At 43.3% G+C, this 19,611-nt stretch overlaps 1 protein-coding gene across 1 annotated transcript in view; it reads right to left on the reverse strand.

Moving 5' to 3' along the window:
* The window catches only part of CFAP263 (cilia and flagella associated protein 263), a 49,882-nt gene extending 34,291 nt beyond the window's left edge, over window positions 1-15,591 (reverse strand). Inside the window, exon 1 of the mRNA XM_082607404.1 lies at window positions 15,065-15,591. The gene's annotated coding sequence lies outside the window, so the exon portion shown is untranslated. The remainder of the gene's footprint in view (window positions 1-15,064) is intronic.
* Between the last annotated feature and the right edge of the window lie 4,020 nt (window positions 15,592-19,611).

Consider the following 19,611-nt stretch of genomic DNA (forward strand, 5'->3'; position numbering starts at 1 on the left):
CAGCAGCAAGCAGCAAGGTTGGTGTGTCTGATCACGTGGAGCTGCCAGTCTGATGTAAACAATTACAGTCCAGTGGGGGAGTGCTATAACAGGGAAGTACAAGGTGCCCAGGTTGCAAGGGGTCATGGAAGGCTTCCTGGAACAAGGGAGGCCTAATCTGAGATTTGAAGACTAAGTGGGATTCAAATCCAGGTGAGTCAGACTCATAAGTCCAAACTCAAGCACAACTTTAGCCCCTAAGTGAAGACCAAAAGAAGAGTAGTTTGGGGAGAATCGAAAGCTTGTGCAAAGGCCCAAAGAGGAGAGCGAGCACATTTGGGGAACTGAAGGATGATCATCTATGCTTCACCCCTTTAGAAGAAAGCAGGGAAGATCATTACTAACATCCACCTTCTGGTTTTCCTCCAGAAAATCAGAATCAAAGATGTGCAGTTAAGGGCTAGGAGCCATAGTCAACATCACTTGTGTCTCCTGCTTCCTCTGGATCATAGAGGAGCAAAGGTGTTAAGATCCTGGGCTCTGGGGCCAACACAACCTGAGTTGCAATCTTGCCCAACCAGTTACTAGTTGTGTGGCTTGGAGCCGGTCAGCTCACTGAGCCTCGTTCCTCATAACCACAGTGCTACCCCCTAGAGGTGTGTGTGTGTGCGCGCACGCGCAACTGAGGGGGCCATGAGACCACTTCTGTAAGAGCTTAGCACATGGCTTGGCACCCAAAAAGACCCCAGGCCTCGGGGCTTGTTTCTTTCTCATCTTTGGCTGTGAACCCAGGCCCAGCATCCTCCTGCATCCAGTTTCCAGGGAAGCTCTCTGGACTGAGATGAGGGATGCAGGAAGTGGGATAAGTAAACAGGCTCTCTCTTACGGTATTCTTTTTTTTTTAAGGTAAAGAATAACATAGAAAAATGTGTACAAATCATAAATGTATAGCTTAACAAAATTTCAAAGACTGAGCACACTCATGTAACCAGCACATGGCTGAAGAAACAGAACATTACTCAGAAGCCCCCTCCCAAATACTCCTTTACTGTCACCATCACCACCAAGGGCGACCATGACTCTGACTTCTGAAGCAGACATTAGTATCGCTTGTTTTTCTATTTATACAAATGGAATCATGCAGCACATACTCCTTTGTGTCTGGCTTCCTTCCCTTGTCATCCTGTTGACAAGAGTCATCCACGTTGATGTGGGTAGTTATAGATCACTCATTACCGTGGCTGTACGGTATTCCATTGTGTTTATCCATTTCACTGTTGATGAGCTTTGGGGGAGTTTCCAGTATGAGGCTATTGTAATAAGCACCACTACAAACATTCTAGTAAATGTCTTCTGGTGAACATATGTACACATTTATGTTAGGTACACGCTTAGGAGTGCAATTGCTAGGTCATAGTGTGTTCAACATTAGTAAATATTACCAGTTTTCCAGAATGATTATACCAGGTGTTCACTTTTTAAAACAATCAGTGACATAGGGCACTGTGCCTTCCTGCCCCAGTGGTCAATCATTTGTTCACACATGTTTATGAAGCCTGGGTCTGTGCCAGGCACTGGATGAGCTATTGGAATGCCAAGGTGGAAAGGCCATGGGCTAGTCTTAGCCCCTGTGCTCTGAGATCTGTTCCTTCCCCTTCTTCATCCGTGTGTGTGTGGGGGGGTAGGGGGGTGGCAATGAGCCTTTCAGGCTGCACCCCCCAGGCTCCTGGGTCAGCTGGAGGGCACTGGCTGGAGCCCAGAGGGCAGGTGAAAGGAAGAAGCTTGTGGCACTGGGGGAGGGCATGGGGGTGGGAGGATGGAGTTCTCCTCTCTCTCTGCCTTGGGCAACACCTCTGGTTGTGGCTGCATCTTTTCCACGGCTCCCAGAGGACAGGCCAGTCATGGTTACAGCTTCTGCAGGTGACCCTGTCCCCGGGCTCCAGTGACATCATCTGCCCCCTTGCCCCTCCAGCTGAGGGGCGGCAGTAACTTTCTCAGTGGCTCTTTGGCTTCCCCACTCTTCTACCACATGTGTATCTAATTCTCTGCAATCAGGCCCTCTTCAGATGCTTGGAGTGGTTTCTCTTTTTCTGATTGGATCCTGACTGATCCTGACAGGGACCTCCAGGGCCAGTGGGGAGATCTCCAGGCAAAAGGACAAGTCTCATTCACCCAGACCTTGTACTGATGGTGACAGATGAGACCTCTTGTGGGTTGGGGGGTTCTGTTAGACATATGCTAACTTGCCTGGGGAGTCACCACGAGGACTACTGCCAAATAAAGGCAGTTGCTTCTCCCAGACCAAGTAGCGATGTTGGGAGGCCTATCTCAGTGTCCTGCTGGCCGAGCCTGCTCCCTCCAAGGCATCCGTCTGTCTGGTTCTCTGGACCAGAGATCTGCAGGTTGGTCCTCAATGTGAGTTGCCTGCAGTGGCTGTTTATCTTTGTGGAGAGTAGCCCGGAGTGGAGAATAGCATCTTAGATCTCATGGTGATCTCAGTGCCTTAATGCACAGTAGGTAATAATAACAATTCACACATGAGCATTTACTGTGTGTAGGAACTGTTCTGAGCACTTGACGTGTCTTAACTTGATAAACGTGTTACTATGATCCCATTTTACAGATGAGGAAACTGAGGCGTGGGGAGCTAAAGTAGCTGGTACTCAATTGATGTTTGTTGATGACAATAGCATCAATAATTTGTGTATCAGAGTGCTTAAAAACACTGGCTTTGGAATTCAAAAGACAGTGCTTTGAATCTGGATCCTGCCCCTTGCTAGTGTGTGACCTTCCTCAGTTTCCTTCTCTGTAAACTGAAGGTAATGATGCCCACCTGGCCAGGGTCCTGAGAGGATTAAATAATGGGTGAGCATCAGTGGTAGTAGAACTTGCAAAATTTACATGTATATATAAAATGTAAAATTGTACTTTACTGCATGTATACTACATCTCAATTTTTTTTGATCATGTACTTCCTTATTTATGATTAGTAATGGCCTGAAAATAAATTATAACCTTCAGATTTAACAAACCAGCAATTATTTTATTTAATAAAATAATATTTTTGATGAATTTGCCTATGTTATCCCAGACACTAGCCTCAAATCATGTTACCCATTTGGGGATCACATTAAGAATCCCACTCTATGAGGTATATTTTTAACACTGCACTATTTTTAATTTTTAATTTTTAAATAATTTCAGTTGCAATATATAATAAAAAATTTGTCATACAACTTTTACCCAGAGTTTCCACATTACCCAAATATTAACTTTTTACTACATTTTCTTTACCATTCTCCCTCTCTCTCTCTCTCTCTCTCTATATATATATATATATATATATATATGACAAAGTAGATGTTCATCTATATTTTCCTTACCCAAACATTTCTTTTTCTTGAAACATTTGAGAGTAGTTGCAGACCTGATGTGCCCCTTCATCCCTAACTATTTCAGTGTGTGTTTCCTGAAAGCAAGGACATTATCTTATAAGATAATGTTAATCAAGACATTAACACTGATTTCATATTGTTATCTAACATATAGATCTTATTTAAATTTTGTCAATTTTCTCACTAATGTTTTATTTATTTTTGGCTGCGTTGGGTCTTCATTGCTGCACGTGGGCTTTCTCTAGTTGTGGCGAGTGGGGGCTACTCTTTGATGCGGTGTGAGGGCTTCTCATTGCAGTGGCTTCTCTTGTTGCAGAGCATGGGCTCTACGTGCAGGGGCTTCAGTAGTTGTAGCACTCAGGCTCAGTAATTGTGGCTCACGGGCCCTAGAGCGCAGGCTCAGTAGTTGTGGCACACGGGCTTAGTTGCTCTGTGGCATCTGGGATCTTCCCGGACCAGGGCTCGAACCCGTGTCCCCTGCATTGGCAGGCAGATTCTTAACCACTGCGCCACCAGGGAAGCCCCACTAATGTCTTCTTTAGTAAAATAAATACATGAGTTCTTCTGGTCCAGCACTGCATTTAGTGGTCATGTGCCTTCAGTTTCCTTTGATCTGAAACAGTTCCTTAGTGTTTGTGTTTGGGACCTTGACATTCGTAAAGAGTCAAGGCCAGTTGTTTTGAACTGTGCTCCTCAATTTGGGCTTGTCTGCTGTTTCCCCATGATTAGATTCAGGTTCTATATCTTGGGCAGGAAAACCACAGAAATGATATGTCATTCTCAGTGCAACGTGTCCAGAGGTATTTGATATCATGTGATTTTAACTTTGATCACTTGGTTAAGGTGGTGCCTGCCAGGTTTCTCTGCTGTAAGGTTACTGGTTTTCTCTTTGCTCTTTATAAGTATCTTGTGGAGAGATACTTTAAGTCTGTGACTATTCTGTTTCTCATCATACTCTCACCCATCATCACTGGTGATTCTTGCTTGAATAAATTATTATGGTGACAGCTGCCAAATAGTGATTTTTCTAATTTCAGGATTCCTTTTACATTTATTAGTCTAGATTCTACTTTGTTTATATCTGTATGGACTCATGAATTCTTAGTTTATTCTATGATTTGTAATCCCTAACTATCATTATTTAATTTAATGCTCAAATTATCCCAAATTTGGCCAGTAGGAGCCCCTTCAAGCTGGTTCCTTCATCCTTTTGACGTGTCCCCGCCATTTTCTGTGTGTGCTTGCTTAGTTTCTGGCAAACTAGATGTTCATCTACATTTCCCTTACCCAAATCTAGAATTAGCCATTTCTCCAAACAGCCCTAGTTTCCTTTAGAAGAGAATTTATCCTTCAGTTTTTAAAAGGAGGAAGGAGAACAAGGAAAAGGAGGGGGAGGGGAAATGCCCAAAAAGTGGGGGATAGGGGCTTGCACATATTGTAGTATGTGTTTAAGTGTTTACATTTAACAAATCAATAGTTTTTCAAAAAAAGATATGATACAAATATAATTGTACTCCACATAAGACGGTTATACCAAAAGTCTACATTTGAGGTCCTTCCTGAATATGGGTCCAAATCTGCTCCCCAGCGCACTCCCTCATAGCCCTCTTCTGTGGTGCTCAAATGAGAAGGAAAAGGGAATTCCACAGTGCGATGATGAACCTCAGAGAGCTCAGCTCTGGCTTCTCTGAACCCTGACCTTGACCCCACCCTCAGAGCAGCTTTGCTAATATCTGTTTATATCTTGATTTTACTCAGTTTTATTTGAGGAAGTTTTAGGAAAGTGGAGGGGGGAAGGTGGTTAAGAAGAGCCAGAAGAGCCAGACTGGCCCAGTGGTTAGGACTCTGTGCTCCCAATGCAGGGGGCATGGGTTCGAGATCTGATCAGGGAACTAAGATCCCAGATGCCGCACCAGCACAGCCAAAAAAAAAAAAAGAAAAAGAAAAAAGAGCCAGACTACCTGATTTCAAATCCTGGCTCTGCAAGTGACTTGATAGCTCTATGCCTCAGTTTCCTCATCTGTAAAATGGGCATGTACCACCCCCAGAAGATTTTGGAGAGGGTGGCACCATTTGATGTATGTCAAGCACAGGGAGATGCAGCTGGCAGATGAGAGTATTATTACACATAATGTTGGTGGTTGTCATGACTTCACACAGAGGCTTCTGCCTTTAGAGACACCTTCCCATTTTTATACTCCCTGCCCTCAAGATTTGGTGCTTACAAACTATCCCTCATGGCCCAGGACTGGAGGATCTCCACTCTGACCTATCTTCATCCCTGGACACGTGCAGGCAGCTGTGCATCAGTCAGGACCCTTTCCGGTGCAAGTGACAGAATCCCAGCTCCTACCAGGTTACACTAAACAAAATCATTGGCTCTGAGGGTGTTTCCTCGACCTTCAGGCATGGCTGGATCCAGGGACACAATTATGCCATCAGGATACCAACCCCCTCCATCTCTTCTGGCCTCACTTTTTCTCTATGTTGGCTTTACTCTGAAGCTTCACTCTTCTTATGTGCAGCAAGATGATCAGTGGCATCAGGTTCACATCCTACCAGCTGAGCAAGCCCAGCAGAGAGAGAGCCTTTACCCAGTAGCTCCATCTAAGGTAGTCAGGCTGATGGCTATCAATCTGCTTGCATCACATGCTGTGCTAGATCTTTTCTATTTGCCCCTCCATAGCTACTCCCCACCCTTTCCATCCCCCTCTGTGCCTTGAGGGGCTGACCCATGTAGCCTATAGAATCAGACTCCCCTGCCTTCTGGGTTTGGGTTGGACTTAGCAAATCGAAGGCACAGGCAGGAGACTGGAGGGCACGGAGTGGGTACAGTCAGGGTGTGTATTTTCCAGCTCCTTCCCTTCCAGGTCAGCATGGGCTGTCTGTGTGTCTCCACTGAAGGTCCCAGCTCCTGCCAGGGTGCCTTCTTCATAGGACCACCAGGAGCACCATTCCTCCTGGGCCCAGTAATCACTCCCTCTCCTTGCCCCTCAAGCTAGGGGAGATAACGGCTCCCTGCCGATGCAGGTCCGGCACTAGGTCTTGTTGGTTTCTCTATATCCTGACTTCACCTTTACAAAGAGAACTTTGATTACACTCTCCTCAGTGACCCAGTTGAAAGTGTCACCTGTGTTCTGCTGATGCACACGTGAAGTCTGTCCTAATCAACCATAAAAGAAGGGACAGACAATGTAACAAAGATGTGAGTGTCATAAGGCTTTGTAAACCTCACAGCCTCAGACCACGTTGGGGGTGTCAATCTGTAAGTCAGGACCCTCTTAGTCTTGGTTTCACCCTCCATCTTCTGAGTTCCACTGAGCAATGGGATGAGGAGGGGAACTGAATTTGGAGTCCAAACCCAACCACCCCGCTCCCTCTTATATCTCCCACTAGCTGTGTGACCTGAACCATTTACTCAGTTTCTCTGAGCCTCCCTTGAAGTGAAGAGACATTGCCTGCCTCCCCCAAGCGTTGCTAGTAGAACTGTTGGCTGTGGGAAGGGATTGCTGACGTCTGGAGTTCTCCACTCTGGGTGTTGTGGCGCCTCAGGACTTCTGGGGTATCCACAGCTGCCTCCTTCCTTCTTGCTTGTGGTTCTATTTGTTTCCATTTTGGCCACAGAGGATCTCAGTCCTCTGCCAGCCACTCTCTGCATGACCTCAGAAGTAACCTCCTGTACCATTCGTCCCCTCCCCTACCCTGTGGCCAGGATGCTATGAGGATCAAAGTGATAACATCCTTTTATGGTCTCTCTGTGCCACTCCCACCACAGGAGACCATAAGCTTCTTGAGGGCAGGGATACCATCTGTTCTGTCCACTGTTGTATGCTCGTGTCTACGAGAGACCAGCACAGACCAAGTACTCAGCAAACATGCGTTCCATGAACAGAGGCAAACAGGAATCGAGGATGTGTTAAAAAACAAAATGAAGAATTGTAACACAACGTTACCCAAATTGCCCACATGGCCATCCTGGTGATAATAATGTCTCCTACATTATAGGCTTGTTGTGAGACTGACATGAGATCATGTATGTGAAGCACTCAGCACAGTGCCCGGCCAGGAGCAAGTACCCCATCAACGTTGGGTGGATTCATGAGCAACAACCTGCTCAGAGACCAGCATTGTCTGATGGTCCCTCTGCTCCTGCCAGCCTGGCATCATTGGATTCCAAGGAGGTGGACCATTGTCTTGGGGACAGAGATGTCTTTCTGTTTCCTTCTCAAGGAGGGACACAGTGGCAGATAAAAAGGCAAAGAGAAGCTATGGGCCAGGCTGAGAGGACACTGCACTCAGCTATTAACCTGCCCCTCAGATCTAATCTGAGGTCTAATCTCTCCAGGCCTCAGTCTCCTCATCTGGAAAATGGGCATATTTCCACCAGTTCCTTCTACCTCACAGGTGGTCCTGAAGGCCAAATAAGAAAATGACTGTACTTAAAAGCTCTTTTAAATTAAAAGTCATTAATGAAGCTCAATGGATGACAAAAACCTTTCACTATCCCAAACTCACCTCTCACAGCCCCAAGGGGTCCCCAGATCCCCATTCTAAGGCTCTTTCCCAGCTCCCCCCCATCCTTTGCTCTAATCAATGAACCTTTGCTCTAATCAATGAACCTCGGACAACCCCTACTCGCCCTCCCCAGGCTGGCTCCAAAAGAGCTTTGTGCAAAGGCCCAGATTGACATGGTCCCTTGTTTCTATTGATTTGGAAAGGACTCCTCCTTTAGGATGGCTGAAACAGGGAGCTCTGTAGTCTCTAGCCCCAGGGGCAGCTCACAGGGAGGGAGAGGAGGGAGTCATCTCCACCCCTCCTGAAAAGTGAGTCACTCTGTCAACGTCACAGCTGGTTCTACCAGACACCCCAGGAGCTGGGCCCCGCCCTTGCCAAGCCAAACCCTCACCCTCCTCATGGGTCCAAAGCCAGAGACACACACCAGCCAGAACTACCAGGACCCCAGAACCCCATTCTACTCAAAAGTCTTTCAGACTATCACAGTCAAACTATTAATGCTGAATAACATGGAGGAAAAAGAGAAAGTTTTCTCTCCCTCCCTGCCCTCCACTTTAATCCACGCCCCAAAGGAAACCACTATTAATAGCTTGGTATAGAACATCCAAGATACTATATAAGGCATATTCAATTTTGTTCAAAAAAATTTTACAATGTTGTGTTTGTTGCTGATGTAGAGCAAAGTGATTCAGTTATACATATACATATATATTCTTTTTCATATTTTTTCCATTATAGTTTATTACAAGATATTGAATATAGTTCCGTGTGCTATATAGTAGGACCTTATTGTTTATCTATTTTATATCATTAGGACTTTATTTTTTGGAGCAGTTTTAGGTTCACAGCAAAATTGAGGGGAAGGTATAGAGATTTCCCACACGCCCCCGGCCCTTACATGTGCACATCCTCACCCCCTACCAACATCCCCTACCTGATGATACATTTGTTACAATGGACGAATCTACACTGATGCATCATAATCACTCAAAGTCTGTAGTTTACGTTATGGTTTACTTTTGGTGTTGTACATTCTATGAGTTTGGACAAAATGTACAATGACATGTATCCATCATGATAGTATCATACAGCGTATTTTCACAGCCCTCAAAGTCCTCTGTGCTCTGCTTATCCACCCCTCTCTCCACCTCCAACCCCTGGCAACCAGTCCTTTTACTGTCTCCATAGTTTTGCCTCTTCCAGAACGTCTTATAGGCGGAATCCTATCATATGCAGCCTTTTCAGATTGGTTTCTTTCACTTAGTAACATACATTTAAAGTTCCTCCATATCTTTTCATGGCTTGATCGCTCACTTCTTTTTAACACTGAATAATATTCCATTGTCTAGATGTACCACAGTTTATTTCTCCACCCACTGAAGGACATCTTGGTTGCTTCCAAGTTTTGTTAATTATGGATAAAGCTGCTAGAAACATCTGTGTGCAGGTTTTGGCGTGTGATTGCTGGATCATATGGTAAGAGTATGTTTAGTTTTGTAAGAAACGACCAAACTGTATTCCAAAGTGGCTGGACCATTTTGCAGTCCCATCAGCAATGAATGAGAGTTTCCTATTGCCCCACATTTTCTCCAGCATTTGGTGTTGTCAGTGTTCCCGATTTGGGCCATTCCAATAGGTGTGTAATGGTATCTAAGTGTTGCTTTAATTGGCATTTCCCTGATGACATATGATGTGGAGCATCTTTTCACATGTTTGCTTGTCATCTGTATGTCTCCTTTGGTGAGATGCCTGTTAAGGTCTTTGGCCCATTTTTCAATTGCATTGTTTGTTTTCTTATTGTTGAGTTTTAAGAGTTCTTTGCAGATTTTAGATAACAGTGCTTTATCAGATATGTCGTTTGTAAATATTTTCTCCCAATTTGTGGCTTGTCTTCTCAGTCTCTCGGTGTATATTCAACTTTTAAAATTTAATTTAATTTTACAGGTAATACAAAATCTTACCTTCTTTGGGGAAAAAAATGACACAACAAAATCTGCCTTGACTTTTACCCCCCATCTGAGTCCACTCTCGCCATGACCCATGTGTTATGCCTGTTACCTCTCCCAAGTGTACTCTTCCCCACTTTTCTCTTTGTGCTTTTATTTGTACATATTTCTATTCCTATGGGAAATATATAGCTCTATTTTGTGTGCATGTGGTTTACGTAAATGTTGGCATATCATACTTATTCTTTGCCAGTCACAGCCATGCCGTGTCTTGAAGATCCAGCCATGTCAGGACCTACACAGCTATCTTGTTCTAAGCATAGCATTGTACTCCGTTAAATGGTATATCACAATTCATTTAGCCTTTTCTTGTTGATGGATACTTGGATTGCTCCCAATTTTTTCTTTCGTCCCTTTATAAAATTATTTTTTAATCAAATTCATGATATTAAAAATTAAATAATATTACGATGTTTATAGCAAAAGTCAGTGATGCATTTCCCCACCCCACTCCCCCACATGCATATATACACACACCCATCCCTCTGGAGTCCTGCTCCTTCAAGAAAATGACTTACTACTCTTTCAGCTGTTTCTTCTGATATTTACCTCCATATTTCTGAATAAGATGCTTATGTGCTATTTCTTGATTTATCAACCTGAGGCATGATCTGCTGCCTTCCTCTTGTAGTAGATGCAAATTTCTTGCCACCCACCGACTTGCCTCCTCTCTTTTTGTCCTTCTTATATAGTTACATGACAACTTTCTGGTTAAATCGTATTCTCTGTTTACATTATTGTGACTGTGGAAGTATTTTTTTCCTGCCGAGCTGTGGTTCTCAATGCTAACTGTACTCAGGGAGCTTTAAAATCACCCAGGGAGATTTAAATAATCCTGAAGCCCAACCTGCACCCCAGATCGATTAAGTCAGGCTACCTTCAACTTTTTCCTTCTCAACCTTCCATCAAATGTTTTATTTCTACTCTTATGTTTTCGTTTTTACATTTTATTTATTTATTTATTTTTGGCTGCATTGGGTCTTTGTTGCTGCACGTGGGCTTTCTCTAGTTGCAGCGAGCGGGGGCTACTCGGGGGCTACTCTTCGTTGCGGTGCGTGGGGTTTCTCATTGAGCCTGGAGCATGGGCTCTAGGTACACAGGCTTCAGTAGTTGTGGCACACGGGCTCAGTAGTCGTGGCTCGCGGGCTCTAGAGTGCAGGCTCAGTAGTTGTGGCGCATGGACTTAGTTGCTCCCCAGCATGTGGGATCTTCCCGGACCAGGGCTCGAACCCCTGTCCCCTGCATTGGCAGGAGGATTCTTAACCACTGCGCCACCAGGGAAGTCCTACTCTCATGCTTTTAATTTGCAAGAACTCTTTCTTGTTTTCTGATTGCTTCTTGTAGCAGACACTGCTGCCATAAGCTCTTGGCATTCAACCCTGTGTGCTGCCCAAAGCTGTTTGCTGCAAATATCTGTGACGCCTGCCCAAGGGCTGTTTTCTTCCAAGTAGCATCCTCTGCCTGAGTTCAGGACAAGTTAGAAGTAATGAAGGTCACTTCCCTCGGAAGCAGTGTGTTCTTATGCACTTTTTGGGATACTTCTGGGGGATGTTCTACACCATCTCCAATAGGTCCCCAGCAAGATGCCCACAGTAGTAACTGGCTGGAATAACACACCTTTTATTGTCTTCCTTTCTCTTCCTGTCTCACTTCCCAACTCCTCATCCAGTTTTTTCTGGGATTACCTGCCCCAAATCACTTGCACTGGAATCATTGTCTCAGATTCTGCTTCTAGGGAAATCCAACCAAGACACTCCTTCTTTTCAATTTAATAGAATCTTATTCATGTTTCATGGATGCAATACCTTATTGTCTCTCTGAGGATATTAATTATAAGTGAGATATAACATTTGTTTAAAAAATTTCACTCTTGCTGCTACATAGAGACTTAGCTTGACCCATAATATCTGCAGGCTGATTTTCTTGGGTTTCTCCAGAGATAGCACTCCAGTTTCCCACTGTGATGAGGATATGTGCCCTGCTAGCAGCATCCTTAGAGCCAAGTGGCAGGAGGGACCAGGGTTCTTCCTAGTCAGCATCTGGACTTTCCTATTACATTCCTGTTTGTAGTATAGTAATTCTGCCTACCTTCCACTGTGTCTGGTGTCCTTAGGTCTGGAGCCTCCCTGGTTCCATTTTTTCTGTAGAACGAACTTCTGTCAAGGATGGGAAGGGGTAGTTGCCTGGCTGTACCAGATCTGAAAGGGGCCCTAGGTGGTTATTATTCCAGTTACAATTGCTAAGTAAAAAGTCACCCAAAACTAATCAAAACAATAGGTATTTTAACCTCTGTCATAGTTTCTGTGACTAAAGAATTTGGGAAAGGCCTTCTGGCTTAAAATCTTTCACGAGGTTACAACCAGAAGGTGATTGAGGCTGGAATAGCAGGGGGCCAGGCATATCTCTCTTTCTGTCTCTCTCTGTCTCTGTCTCTGTCTGTTTTTCCTTCTCTCTCTCCTTAGTCTCTCAGGTCCACTCCATGGGGTTTGGAGGCTACCTTGAGCTTCCTCACAGCATGGTGGTCTCAGGACAGTCACAGTGCTTACATGGGGGCTTAGGATTCCAGCACCAGAGTTCCAGCTTCGGAAATTACACAGCATCACTTCCACTGCATTCTGCTGTTACAAGCCTGTCCCAATTCAAGGTGAGGGGACAGACCTTGAGGAATCCATGTGGAATGAGAGATACCGCTGTGACCATCTTTGGAAAATACAATGTGCCAACCGTGGTCTCACTGCTTCTCATACACGGTTCTGAGCCGTGCTTCTGTTGGTAATCCCTCTCCACCTCTGACACATCATTCTGACTCAGTTCCTGGCATTTTTGGATTTAGTCCATAAATCTTCCTGCTTCTCATGGGGGGGCCCCCATGTACAGATTTGCAACCTGGGCAGCACACAGTGGAACCACACCTTAGGGGTGCCATTCACCTTGTAAACATTGCCACTTTGTCTATTAAGATCATTTTCCAGCAGATGGCAGTAAAGGGGAGTGGGGGTGAGAAAGAGCATATTCTGTTAATTTCCCACCAGATGGAAGTCAAGTAAGTATCTAGCGCTGCTTCCTCTTCATACAAAGAGGCTGTAAGGCTAGCAGGTAGCCTGGGTGCTTGTTGGCAACCCCTTCTGCAGGTATTTTCCGCTTTAACTCACCTGCTCTCCACCTCCTCAAAGTGTAGCCCCTCTCATCCGCTACTGTCCTCTCACCTGTTCTTTTTGGTTCTTTTTTGGGTTGATACCTTTCGGTTAGGTACTCTGATCTTGGTAGGGCTTTGGGAGTGGTCAAATACATGTCCTCAATCTATTATTTTAACTGAAACGCTTCCAACTTTTCCCTAATATAAATTGCTGCAATAACACCTCATTGTGCACATAAGCAAATGTTAATATCTCTTTGTATAGTTTACTTTTACAAAAATGGATCATGCTATACACGTTGTTGGGCAATTTGCTGTTTTACTTAATATATTCTGGGCATCTTTCAAGGTCAGTTTATGTAGTTCAACATTTTTCATTATGATAGCGTGTAATGTTCCATGGTAGGGACAGGAACTTTATTTCAGAGGAGAGCAAAGGAAGGAAAAACACCTTTTCATCACTCCTTATCCCCCAGGTGGAGGGACGAGTCCCCAAAGGAGTGCCCCCAGGCCAGGCAGAGGGTCTGGTGAGTGGGGATGGGCTGTACATAGTTTTAACTACATCCTTGACTCTATATATGTAATCATAACCATAGTGTGGACACTTCAGATCCTGTTTTTTCCTCCCTTGGCTTTTTGTTAAAAACCAGGATTTCTCAACTTTGGCACAATTCACATTGTGACCAGAGAATTCTTTGTTGTGGGCTGGTCTGTGCATGGAAGGATGTTTCACAGCATCCTTGGCCTCCACCCACTAGATGCCAGTAGCATTTCTCCACCCCTCCACCCAGTTGTGACAAATAAAAATGTCTCCAGGCTTTGCCTAATGTTCTCTGTGGCAAAATCACCCTCAGTTGAAAACTGATCTGAAGTTCTGTTAGCAACAAGTGACCCAGTTAGCTGTTTTCGCTTCCTTTGTTTCTGGTAAAACTAGGTATTTATGATTTTCTAGGAGAGGATGTATATTCCCACCATGCCATTCCCCTGTGTGCCCAAATAGGGGGTGAATTTCTCTTAATTTACTCTCAGATTTTTTATCAAGTTCATCTGCTGGTTTTCTTTTAAATAACTTTGAGGAACTTTCAAATGTAATGCATATTTCTGGTTAAAAGTTGAAAAATACAAAAAAGCACAGGAAAGAAAATTTAAATTTTCCCTTTAGGCTCCTTCCAGATAATCACTGATAATATAATTTTGGTGATTACTCTTATAGCCTTCCAGTCTTTTTTCTCTCTCTACTTCTGTGTAGAATGTGTGTATATATATACACACATACATGTATATATACATGTATGTATAACATTTTGGGCAAACCCCTCTTTTTCATATAACATTGTAATATCTCTTCTTGCTTTAAGCCCCAGAGTCCTTTGCAATCACTCTCTTGCATCTGGAGAGCTACTCCTTACTGTTCAAGTTCTGATTGTTTATACTGATTAAGGTATAATCAGGATTATACAAGGATCACTTGTCCATACCATTTTTGAAATACAGCAAATGACCTCTGTTCCCTGTTAAAGTACAACTTTAAGAACATTAAAAACATGACTGGGACGGGAACCAAGATGGCAGAGTAGAAGAACGTGCTGTTACTCCCTCTTGTGAGAACACCAGAATCTCAACTAGCTGCTGGACAGTCATCAACAGGAAGACACTGGAACTCACCAAAAAAGATACCCCACATCCAAAGACAAAGGAGAAGCCACAATGAGATGGTAGGAGGGGCGTAAAATCAAATCCCATAACTGCTGGGTGGGTGATTCACAGACTGGAGAACACTTATACCACAGAAGTCCACCCACTGGAGTGAAGGTTCTGAGCCCCACGTCAGGCTTCCCAACCTGGGGGTTCGGCAACGGGAGGGAGAATTCCTAGAGAATCAGACTCTGAAGCCTAGTGGGATTTGATTACAGGACTTCGACAGGACTGGGGGAAACAGAGACTCCACTCTTGGAGGGCACACACAAAGTAGTGTGTGCATTGGGACCCAGGGGAAGGAGCAGTGACCCCAGGGGAGACTGAATCAGACTTACCTGCTAGTGCTGGAGGGTCTCCTGCAGAGGTGGGGGGTGGCTGTGGCTCACCGTGGGGACAAGGATACTGGTAGTAGAAGTTCTAGGAAGTACTCCTTGGCATGAGCCCTCCCAGAGTCTGTCATCAGCCCCACCAAAGAGCCCAGGTAGGCTCCAGTGTTGGGTTGCCTCAGGCCAAACAACCAACAGGGAGGGAATCCAGCCCCACCCATCAGCAGTCAAGCAGATTAAAGTTTTACTGAGCTCTGCCCACCAGAGCAACAGTCAGCTCTACCCACCACCAGTCCCTCCCATCAGGAAACTTACACAAGCCTCTTAGATAGCCTCATCCACCAGAGGGCAGACAGCAGAAGCAAGAAGAACTACAATCCTGCAGCCTGTGGAAAAAAAAACCACATTCACAGAAAGATAGACAAGATGAAAAGGCAGAGAGCTATGTACCAGATGAAGGAACAAGATAAAACCCCAGAAAAACAACTAAATGAAGTGGAGATAGATAGGCAACCTTCCAGAAAAAACTCAGAATAATGATAGAGAAGATGATCCAGGACCTCGGAAAAACAATGGAGGCAAAGATTGAGAAGATGCAAGAAATGTTTAACAAAAACCTAGAAGAATTAAAGAACAAACAAACAGAGATGAGTAATACAATAACTGAAATGAAAAATACACTATAAGGAATCAATAGCAGAATAACTGAGGCAGAAGAACGGATAAGTGACCTGGAAGACAGAGTGGTGGAATTCACTGCTGCGGAACAGAAAAAGAATGAAAAGAAGACAGCCTAAGGGACCTCTGGGACAAAATTAAATGCAACAACATTCGCACTATAGGGGTCCCAGAAGGAGAAGAGAGAGAGAAAGGACCTGAGAAAATATTTGAAGAGATTATAGTCGAAAACTTCCCTAGCATGGGAAAGGAAATAGCCACCCAAGTCCAGGAAGCGCAGAGAGTCCCATACAGGATAAACCCAAGGAGAAACACGCCGAGACACATAGTAATCAAATTGGCAAAAATTAAAGACAAAGAAAAATTATTGAAAGCAGCAAGGGAAAAATGACAAAATAACATACAAGGGAACTCCCATAAGGTTAACAGCTGATTTCTCAGCAGAAACTCTACAAGCCAGAAGGGAGTGGCATGATATACTTAAAGTGCTGAAAGGGAAGAACCTACAACCAGGATTACTCTACCCAGCAAGGATCTCATTCAGCTTTGATGGAGAAATCCAGAGCTTTACAGAGAACCAAAAGCTAAGAGAGTTCAGCCCCACCAAACCAGCTCTACAACAAATGCTAAAGGAACTTCTCTAAGTGGGAATCACAAGAGAAGAAAAGGACCTACAAAAACAAACCCAAAACAATTGAGAAAATGGTCATAGGAACATACATATCGATAATTACCTTAAACGTGGATGGATTAAATGCTCCAATCAAAAGACACAGACTTGCTGAATGCATACAAAAATAAGACCCATATATATGCTGTCTACAAGAGACCCACTTCAGACCTAGGGACACATACAGACTGAAAGTGAGGGGATGGAAAAAGATATTCTATGCAAATGAAATCAAAAGAAAGCTGGAGTAGCCATACTCGTATCAGATAAAATAGACTTTAAAATAAAGAATGTTACAAGAGACAAGGACGGACACTATGTAATGATCAAGGGATCAATCCAAGAAGAAGATATAACAATTATAAATATACATGCACCCAACATAGGAGAACCTCAATACATAAGGCAACTGCTAACAGCTATCAAAGAGGAAATTGACAGTAACACAATAATAGTGGGGGACTTTAACACCTCACTTACACCAATGGACAGATCATCCAAAATGAAAATAAATAAGGAAAGAGAAGCTTTAAATGACACAATAGACCAGATAGATTTAATTGATATTTATAGGACATTCTATCCCAAAACAGCAGATTACACTTTCTTCTCAAGTGCGCACAGAACATTCTCCAGGATAGATCACATCTTGGGTCACAAATCAAGCCTCAGTAAATTTAAGAAAATTGAAATCATATCAAGCATCTTTTCTGACCACAACGCTATGAGATTAGAAATCAATTACAGGGGAAAAAAACGTAAAAACCACAAACACATGAAGGCTAAACAATACGTTACTAAATAATCAAGAGATCACTGAAGAAATCAAAGAGGAAATCAAAAAACACCTAGAGACAAATGACAATGAAAACACGACGATCCAAAACCTATGGGATGCAGCAAAAGCAGTTCTAAGGGGGAAGTTTACAGCTATACAAGCCTACCTCAAGAAACAAAAATCTCAAGTAAACAATCTAACCTAATCTACACCTAAAGAAACTACAGAAAGAAGAACATGCAAAACCCAAACTTAGCAGAAGGAAAGAAATCATAAAGATCAGGTCAGAAATAAATGAAAAAGAAATGATAGCAAAGATCAATAAAACTAAAAGCTGGTTCTTTGAGAAGATAAACAAAATTGATAAGCCATTAGCCAGAGTCAACAAGAAAAAGAGGGAGACGACTCAAATCAATAGAATTAGAAATGAAAAAGAAGTAACAACTGACACTGCAGAAATACAAAGGATCATGAGAGATTACTACAAGCAACTCTATGCCAATAAAATGGACAACCTGGAAGAAATGGACAAATTCTTAGAAATGCACAACTACTGAGACTGAACCAGGAAGAAATAGAAAATATGAACAGACCAATCACAAGCACTGAAATTGAAACTGTGATTAAAAATCTTCCAACAAACAAAAACCCAGGTCCAGATGGCTTCACAGGCGAATTCTAGCAAACATTTAGAGAAGAGCTAACACCTATCCTTCTCAAACTCTTCCAAAATATAGCAGAGGGAGGAACACTCCCAAACTCATTCTACGAGGCCACCATCACCCTGATACCAAAACCAGACAAAGATGTCACAAAGAAATAAAACTACGGGCCAATATCACTGATAAACATAGACGCAAAAATCCTCAACAAAATACTAGCCAACAGAATCCAACAGCACATTAAAGGATCATACACCATGATCAAGTGAGGTTTATTCCAGGAATGCAAGGATTCTTCAATATACGCAATATGCTGCTTTTATTTTTTTGGGGCTGCGCTGCATGGCATGTGGGATCTTAGTTCCCCAAACAGGGATCGAACCCAGTCTCTAGCAGTGAAAGCGTGGAGTCCTAACCGCTGGTCCACCAAGGAATTCCCTCTTCTTCCTTTCTTACTTACTTTCATTTTAAAAAATATATAACTGCTTTACTGAGATGTAACTCACCATACACTCATTTAAAGTGTACAATTTCATGTTTTTTGGTTTATTCACAGAGTTGTGAACTAAGTTTTAAAACATTTTCATCACCCCAAAAAGAAACCCTATTCCCATTAGCAGTCACTCCCTATTACCTCCCAGCTCCTGGCAAACAGTAACCTACATTCTATCTCTATGTATTTACCTGTTCTGGACATTTTCTATAAATGGAATCATACAACATGTGAATCTTTTGTGTCTGGTTTCTTTCATTTAGCATAATATTTTCAAGGTCCATCCATGTTGTACCATGTATCAGAACTTCATTCCTTTTTATTGCCAAATTGCATTTCCTTGGAGAGACATATCACATTTTAATCAGTTGATGAACATATGAGTTGTTTCCACTTTTTGGATCTTATGAAAAATGCTGCTATAAACATTAGTTACAAGTTTTGTGTGGACATATGTTTCGGTTTCTCTTGGGTATATGCCTGGAAGTGGAATTTCTGGAGCATATGGTAACTTTATATCTGACTTTTTAGGAGCTGCCAAGCTGTTTTCTAAAGTGGCTGCACCATTTTACATTCCCACCAGCAGGGTAGGAGGGTTCTGATTTCTCCACATCCTTGTCAACACTTGTTATTATCCGTCTTTTTGATTAAAACCATCCTAGTATTACCTAACCAAGTTCATTTAAAGCCATCCTAATATTACCTAACCAAGTTCATTTGCCCGACGTGCAAAACACTGAGACGCTGAGTTTTGCAGCAAAGAAAGGGTTTATTTAAGAGGCAGCCAAGTGAGGAGGTGGGAGAACAAGTCTCAAATCTGCCTCCTCGAAGGCGAGGGGTTTGGGATATTTATAGGATAAGGAAGTAGGTTGGTCTTAGGAATGGGGAAAGGAGGTAGGGAAAAGGTGAGGTAATCGATATGCTGCTCAGGCATATCTGAGTTACATGCCTCTTCATGGGATGCATGTTCAAAAATGGAGGCGCTTAGAGGGGGCGGAAGAGGATTGGATCCGGAGTTTGGGATTAGCAGATGCAAACTATTATATATAGGATGGATAAACAAGATCTTATTGTATAGCACAGGGAACTATATTCGATATCCTGTAATAAACCATAATGGAAAAGAAAAAAATAAAATAAAAAGAAAAAATGAAGGCATTTAACGTGACCTGAGGGTGGAGTTTGCGGCCCTCTGATATCAAAAGATAACCAAGCGGACACTCGCGCATGCCCAGTTGGAGGGTCAGTGGTCCTATCCAGTCTTAACCTGCTCAG

This window comes from Mesoplodon mirus (assembly GCF_964341445.2).
Source record: "Mesoplodon mirus genome assembly, chromosome: 19".
Taxonomy (NCBI): Eukaryota; Metazoa; Chordata; class Mammalia; order Artiodactyla; family Ziphiidae; genus Mesoplodon; species Mesoplodon mirus.